Below are 8462 nucleotides of genomic sequence, written 5' to 3' on the forward strand. Positions count from 1 at the left end.
CCCTGTCGCAGTGCCGCAAGCGCGCCAGCGCCCTGGAATCCGGCAGCGGCTTCGGAAGCTTTGGAGGACTGACATGTCGGTGTTGCTCTGCCTTTTTTTTTTTTTGTAAATTCGCTGCGGATGTCTTCATGGTTTGAGAGATCGTGGCTTGAGCCCGGGCTTGAACGTCCGGTGTTCTCTTCCGCCACAGCAAACGCGCACTGCAAACGCTGCGGTCTGCGGTCCTCAAGAGGCAGCGTCTTCTCTGACCGCGCCGTGGAGAATGAGATAACCTGAGCGCAGAATTACTAATTTTGAATTTGGCTAATCAAACACAGTGAGATTAAACAATACTCAGAGTCCAGCTAGTAAAATGCCTGGCTAATACTAACCTGTGTAATGAAATTCAACCTACGCATTCCCATCAGTGTGCTTCTACGTGTACTGCATTGACCCACCGAGTCGCTGAGATACGAACTTCACTGAGCTGCTCGTGATGACAGGTGCCATAGGAGCGCTTGGCACGTGTCATCGCTGTGTTGTCAGCCTTATTCGATCAATAGCTTGTGGAGGTAGATGTTACTACCTTTTACGGACCGGGACGGTAAGGGTTGGCAAGGTCGGGTAGCTTGACCAAGGTCTCACAACAAGCGGCAGAGCCAGGACTCACACTTACACTGCCTCCTAGTAGAACAGTAGTGTTTCCTAGGATATAAAATTGAATATCTGCAGCATAGAACACATAACATTATTTTCAAGCTAAAAAATAGCTTCCCTATTTTTGTCTTAAGTGAATGTGGTATAGAAAACAAGGTTCCTTTCTTTTTCTTTCTCTTATTCTTTTTATATTTCACTTGTCTCGCTGGGGAGTTTTCTTTCTGGTTCCTCTTAGTGATCACAAATAGTGAAGGAGAGAAATTTTTGGAGGGGAGCTACTTCTATGTTTAATTAAACCCTTTTCAACTTATTTTAAAACAAGTATAAAATACTACAGAAAGAAAAATTTGCATTCATGCTTTATTTAAGCAATATTTATGAGCAAGACACTGAAACCTGTTACTGAAAAATATACGTGGATGAAGTCAAACAAGATCTCGCTCCCACGTTGTTTGAAATCTAGTAGGACAGACTTTCCCAAATTGAGTATTTTATAAAAGTTAAAAAAAAAAAGTACGTCTCTTGTGGACCTAATAATGCAAATTCAAGAAAAATACAGATATATGAGTTCTATAAAACAATGTGAAGATAAAGTCCAGACTCTATTTAGAAGTACAAAAGAAAATACTGAAAAAAAATAAGCTAGTTCCTGCCTTTAAGAGGTTTCACTTCAATATATTTCATAATCTTTTCTTTAGAATTTTCATACTTCTGAGAGGAAAATTACAAAATATGTTGCAAAATGTGCCCTCATCTACAGAAATATATACAATTTTTTTCTCTACCTAGAAAATCGTTTGCATTAAGTAATGAACTTTTGGATGAGTGTTAACACCAATAATGTTTCTCATGGAAAAAATGTGTATTGAATAAATGAGATACAGGAAATAAAAAACAATGTGCTGCATTTCTTGCAAGTAGATGCTCTTTGTTGTGTAGGTTATATAATGCTATTGGTGAACATCCGTTAATAATAGTGGAAATAATTGTTTGTAGTTAATTGTAGGCCGTTTGTTTATCCCATATCCAACATGTTGATGAAGCATATAAAACTGTCAAAATAATTTAATGAGTTTCATCTGTGTTTTAAGAATGTAGTTTAAGGTGTGTGGTGAATAAGTCATCAACCCTTACCTGAAGCCTATAGTTTTACATCATCATTATCACTGCATGATAATACTTACTAAGCACCCACCTGCTTGGGGTGTTGTGCTATACTCTGTTTAAATGATGTTAATGAGACCTTGCCATAAGAAAACATCTCAACAAGAGATTTAAAGTCCATCCTAATTCCAGTCCCAGTTGATAGTGACTACTGAATCATTACGTAAAAAGAATAAAACAAGCCCTGTAAAGATGGTGTAATTTGAAGTTCCTTGGGAAGGCCTCTTTCTCACACACTCCCAAATAATTTTCCCCTACCTATCCCAGTGCCTTAACAGTCTGCCAACAGAGATGAATTCTTTTGAGCTCATTATTTAGAGTTAAAATTCTCAAGGTGGGTAGAGAATGAGAGAGGGGGATGAAAATAAAAGGGGATAAATTTATCACATGAGGTACTTGGTATGAACCGTAATACTAATACACCGTGCAGTGAAGCATCTGATCAATTTAACCCTCTGTTTCTGAGATTAAAAAACAAAAACATGCATATAAAACTCTCCCATCTAATCTCCCTAAATGAGATCACACATTAAATAATATTTGGCAGGGATGGGAACAGGAGGAGGAAGGGAATTTCAGTTATTAGATTATTACTGATTTTTACCATGAGCCAAAACCAAATCATTTTTATTTTTTATTTATTTTTTAAATTTAAGTGCAAAAGCACTGAAGAGCTTTACTACAAATTACAACCTAGAAACACGTTAACTGAACAATTAAAATTCATACAATCAGATTTAGATATATAACAACACAAAGTAGGAACAGAATTACAGTACAACACAAGACAGATACATGAATTCATTAGAAAATATTGTAATAAATAATTCATGAATTATAGAGCAATTGATTTATGCATAAATATAACTAATTGCCTAACAATCAGTTTATATTAACAAAATCTGTCAAAATCAAGGCAGCCAGAGTTTTACTAAATTACTGTGGCAATGGAAATACTGAGGCAGCGTCCCACATGCCACAACTAGAAGAACACACAACGAAGAATATACAACTATGTACCGGGGGGCTTTGGGGAGAAAAAGGAAAAAATAAAAAAATCTTAAAAGTTAGGAGTTGATCATTACCTACAAACTATCAAAAAATATTTAATTTACTATTTCTGACCAAAAATAAATAATACAAGTACTAAAACGTGGCAAATTAACTATAATATTACCTATAAAACTACTGAGCACTGTGAAGTCAATAGCAAAATGATCCCTGATTTTATGAATCCTGTCAAGTTTTTGGTCAGGTCATCTTTTAAATGATATGAAAGTGTTCTGTAAGTATCCCTTTGCTATAAACTTCTCAATCAATTTATTAATGTAAATATAGTGTGAGGAATAAAAAAGCTCAATACAATATAAATATTATGTAATGCCTTCAAGCCCCCAAATTTTTGCAAGTAAAATTCTGTATAAAGAGGTCAATAAAATTGTGTTGAAACATTAACTTTGCTTTTCACTGGGGGCGCGGGGGGCGGGGAGGGGAAATACATTAAATCATCCAAGTTCTGGCCCTCACAAAATATGGCTTAATTCTTTAAAAAGAAAGATGACCCTGACATCTGCTGTTTTGCAATCTATTATGTATACTTTCTTGGGGGAATAAAAAAGAGCGAGAGGATTCATACCCTAGCATGCAGGTAACATTAATTGCTGAAGAGGGTTCAGTATAGATCGAAGAGACCAAATATCTACTTGGTTGTGTATTTTCCTCTCTTCAGTTTTCCTTATACATATGTAAGCAGTTTTTCAATGCAATAGCTGAAAATCTCTTTAGTATTACATGTATATGTGATTATTAGATACACACAAACACAAGTGTAAAAACACAAGTATTTGACAAGGTGCACTTATTTTTTAAATTCAGCTTTAAGTATTCCTTTTGGACTTAGGAAAACTGGCTTAGAAAAATGATCAGAACCTGACTTTTAACAGAGCAAAGGGGCACTCGGAGAACTGTGAACATATGAAGCAAATCCCCAATCTTTATATGGAGGCACATGCTTTATAACATTTTACCACTAAAACGGCATACTCCATAAATCCAACATGGATACTCTGAACCACATTTTAAAACTGCTATATAAAAATTACTGGTCTCTTTTATGAGGCTAGTAAAAGTTAAAATGCACTGCCCAGCTTCTAACTGCCCAATTAGTAGAGTTTACATTACTGAAAGTTCAAAACAGCTTCAGTGTGAAATATCTGTAAATCCATTTAAGACCCTGAACAAACTGCAAATTTGGTTATTAGCAAAACGATAATGTATCGCCCACCAAAATGAAATCTGTAATTCATTTTTGATAAACTGAAAATGTTTTGAAATGTCACAGCAGCAAATATATTAAAGTTACACTGAGGTTTTTCAATAGTAGGAGTCTATCACAATCCTTAAAATTTAAAGTAGTCATAACATCAACCAACCAGCACATTTAAACCAAAATGATCATTCTCAAGCTTTTTCTGTGCCCATTATAAACATGCTCTAAGTTGCATTCCAACTTTCTTTTCTAATCTTACACATTAGCTTATTTTTCAAATGAAAAACAAAATTAAATTATTTTAATAATTAAATTTAAATTACTTTTTGTTCTTAGTATTCCATCTTATATTAAAGGATTTTATAGCTCCTGGGGTTAACAATGTGTCAGTTTTTTTCAAAAAGTGTATACCTTATAAACCCCAACTTCCTGCTACAACAACTGTTAAATGATAAATATTAAATTTCATTATACATATCATTTAAGGTTTTCTTGTCTATTCCTGGTGGATGCACTTGAGTGCATTTCATATTTCATAGAATGCACTGTAGTGTCCTAATACTGTATATATTAATTTTTCTTAGTATGGAGATAGCTGCGTATTTAAACTCTGATTGGTTGGTTGACGTACTTACAGTAACTCTAAGTATGTTAGGTAAAAATGTTTAAAAACTATTAATATCATATTTCCATTATAAGATGGTTTAACTGAATGGCTGGGGTGGCCTTTCACCTATAAAAATGTTTCACTTGACAATTACTTGTTTTCCCACAACGCTTTATGCTATTGACTACTAAAGAAAACCTCAATCTTTTTCACCTATTTATACAAGGATTAAATACAAACTATCAGAATTAAGTAAGCAACTACATAATTCTGTCCACAGTGAAAACCCTGAATAAAACTTTTTTTCAAAAGGCATGTAAGTGGTTTTTCAACTGCAAAATTTCATGTCTCCTGTCAGAGTGAGCATCTGTAATTCCCACGTGTGTGTATATAGACACACAAACACACACCTGTGCACATACACACACACACACAAACACACGTACAAACATTTTCCTAACAAGTAATCTACACAGGCTTGCTGCTGTTTTTGCAGCTGCCAGTCCCTGAATCTGTCATATTATATAACCCAGTGTCTGGTACTCAGAGTTTCTTCGGAGGAGTCTTCAGTGTTCCAGATCTTTCTTTTACCTTGTATTCTAAAGTGCCGTGAGGTACCCCATAAATTCCTTGTGCTTTGGAAGCACTCATTTTGCCACTCATCACCATTGCAATAGCCTCTTCCATTATTTCATGATCATACTGCCGATAACGGCCACGTTTTTTCCTGGGCTGCTTATTATCTTTTCGATCCAATCCATCTTCAGTATTTTCAGAGGTTCCATCAACTGTTCCATTTTTAGAATTAAGACACAAAGGAGAGAGGTCCCCGGGTAGAAAGTAAGAGTCAACACTTGAGTGAGTTACGGGCCCAGAACATTCTATTTTCTTCTGTTTAGGGAGTATATTTTTCAGTTTTTGGAGAGCTGATCCTTCTAGGACTGGAGAGGTTTTGGAAACTTGATACATAACATCCAGCAGACCAGGACCATCAGGTTGTGGTTTTGAAACAGAACTTACTCGTAGTTGAGGAATTTTTAACTGTACAGTAGGACGTGAAGTTTCATATTGTAGGCTTTCATTTTTTTCTTTAAATTAGATTGAGTTTACTTTTTCCTGTGCGCTCTGCTTGAGCTCTTGCCCACAGGGCTACTTTATGCAGCACTGCACAAGTTTCTTTACTGTCTTTATATGAGTAACTATCACTGAAATCTCGAGCTTTGTTTTTAAAAGATGCAGGCTTCCCTGCTGGTAAGGCTTCTAAGTGGAGAAGTAAAGTTTTTTGAGGTATGCCTGCTTTATTTCTGTCCAGTGCTCCAGACTGAATGTCTTTCAAAGCTTTTGAGAGCAAACCATCTGCAAACTCAGCACTTCTCTCCACATAGTCCTCTCTGTTTCTCTGTAGTCTCCCAGCCATTGAATTTTCAGAAGAAGGATCGCATACGGACGACTCTTCAGATTTTATGCTGGTTTTCTTTGTAGAGAGATCTAACACTCCATCCCCTTGCTGAGTATTTTGTTCTTGCATTCGATTCACAGTGAGGTCTAAGGGGCCTTCCTGTTCTTCCTGAAGGGAGTTTTCTGCTTGATTCATTTGAATACTTTTACATATTAGACTTGGTCCAATTGAACCATTTCTATTCTCTTGAATTTTACCACTTTTTGAAATATACTCAATTGCAAACTGACGTATCATCTTTTTCATTAATTCCTGAGCAACTAGGGGAATGTTAGGATCACAGTTCTGAGGAAGGTCTTTCTTTCGAAAGAGTGCATTTAGCTAATTTTCTGCTTGGCATTCAGTCTTTCAGTGTTGGACTGGCCCTGAGATGACAGTTCCTCTGTTGGTGTTGACTGTGAAGAATCAAGAGATGGTAGACAATCCTTCAAATAAACTCAGGGCTCTTCGTAGCCGTGGTCCATAAAGCCCTTCTAAAATACTCTCAAAACCTACACAGTGCATGAGACGGTGGCGCCAAGAGTCGAGTTCCCGCCGGCATCCTCTCCTCTCCGCCGCGCACCGAGGGCTCCGGCACCGGGCGGCGAGGGCAGCGGCCACTCTCTCTCTTCCCTTGTCCATCCGCGTCCCGCGTCACGCGCCCTCATTTACATACGAGCGGCGCAGGCACGAGGCAGGGGCGCGAGCCCCGGAGCGCCAAAAACAAATCATTTTAAGAATGAGACCAAGAATAGACTCATTTTGTAGTGATCAAAGTTGAGGAGCAGAAAACAACCAGAGATGTGCTTTTCCTCAGTGAAGGCGGGAGGAAGCCAGGGGCAGGAGGGCAGTGAATCCCTTTGATACTGGGAGAAAACCAATTCCGAGAGAGCCAATCAGAGGGCACGGGAAGGGGCTGGAAATAAATGTCACCTCGACAAAACCTACCCAGTTGTATCAAAGCTTGGCCCTGACTTCAAGGCCTTCATTCGCAGCTAAATAGTTTCTGTTTTAATTTTATTAAAGTATACTAACGCATACATTTGTTATGAAAAAAATCAAGTCATACAAAATAATAATGAGGAACAAAAGTTCTCCACAGGCAATTACTTTTCACTTTGTTTTTTATTTCTTCCGGTGACTGCCTCCATATTTATAAATTAAAGGATCTCAATCACTAATTGTTTTATCAATTTTTGACATTGTGGATTCACTTATGACAGGTGAGGATTTAGATAATTTAAACTATTTCCTCTTAGTATTTTAGTTATTTTATGATAAACCGTATAATTTAAATAAGGTAAGTACTTCAAACATCTGTTTTTTTGGATTTTCAACTTTCAAAATTATACATTAGCTCCTCACTCTGTGCGAGATGAAGATACTTACACACCTAACCTCTCACACTTCTTTGCTCCTTCTACTTGCCAACTTCTGTTAGCTATATATTTTCTTTAACATTGTTATAGATTATAATGTACTTATACACTTTAAGTGATCATTTAGGGTAAATAAGAAGCTACAACAATCACTGTATTTGCTCTCTCTAGAACACTTTTCATTATTGCCCTCTTTCCTGGCCACAAAGAACTGGCTTTCAGGTTGACAAGCTTTCTTTAAATTCCTGATCACAAACCTTAAGCTGGTCATCCTTTTCCAGGGTTTTAGAAAACTTACTTTTTCGCTCTCCGCGATGACTATTTTGTATGTTCTCTCTTGGCCAATGATTTTCCTTTACACTTCAGAAAAAAGTCACGAGATAGGGAACTTCTCCCACATCCCACCACTAAATGTACAATCCTTCCTACAACTGCATTTATCTTCTGCATCATATTAAAGAGAAGGAAGTGGCTTTTCTTCTGTTAATCTTCAGTCTTTCCAGCTGTGATCTGGACTCCTATGTCTGCTACCCACTTAGGGGTTTAGTTGTTTTCCTTATCCCCTCTCTTTACTGCATCATCAATCTCTCCTCAGGCTGGATGGTCTCTTCATCATAAAAAATGTTGTAATATCGCTCATCTTAAAAAAACAAAGACAAAACACCACTTTTCTTTACCCCGTAATCCCTCTAGCTGAGCCTATTTCTCTGCTTGCTTTCATAGCAAAACTTCTTGAAAGAGTTCTACGTGGACTCTCTTTTCCTCCTCTTTGATTCATACGTTTTCCTATGAATAACCTCCATATTGCCAAATCTGATAAGAAATGCAAATCAAAATCACAATTGAGATATCACCTCACAAATGTTAGGATGACTATTACCAAAAAACAAAAAATGGCAAGTGTTGGCAAGGATGTGGAGAAATTGGAACCCTTGTACACTGTCGATGGGAATGTAAAATGGTGCAGCC

General features: G+C 37.0%; 1 pseudogene; it reads right to left on the minus strand.

Annotated features, from left to right (window-relative positions):
• Positions 1 to 4993: 4993 nt before the first annotated feature.
• Positions 4994 to 6900, minus strand: LOC138915569 (ligand-dependent nuclear receptor corepressor-like protein pseudogene; annotated as a pseudogene).
• Positions 6901 to 8462: the final 1562 nt, after the last annotated feature.

The sequence above is a fragment of the Equus caballus genome, chromosome 9, assembly GCF_041296265.1.
Source record: "Equus caballus isolate H_3958 breed thoroughbred chromosome 9, TB-T2T, whole genome shotgun sequence".
NCBI classification, from domain to species: domain Eukaryota; kingdom Metazoa; phylum Chordata; class Mammalia; order Perissodactyla; family Equidae; genus Equus; species Equus caballus.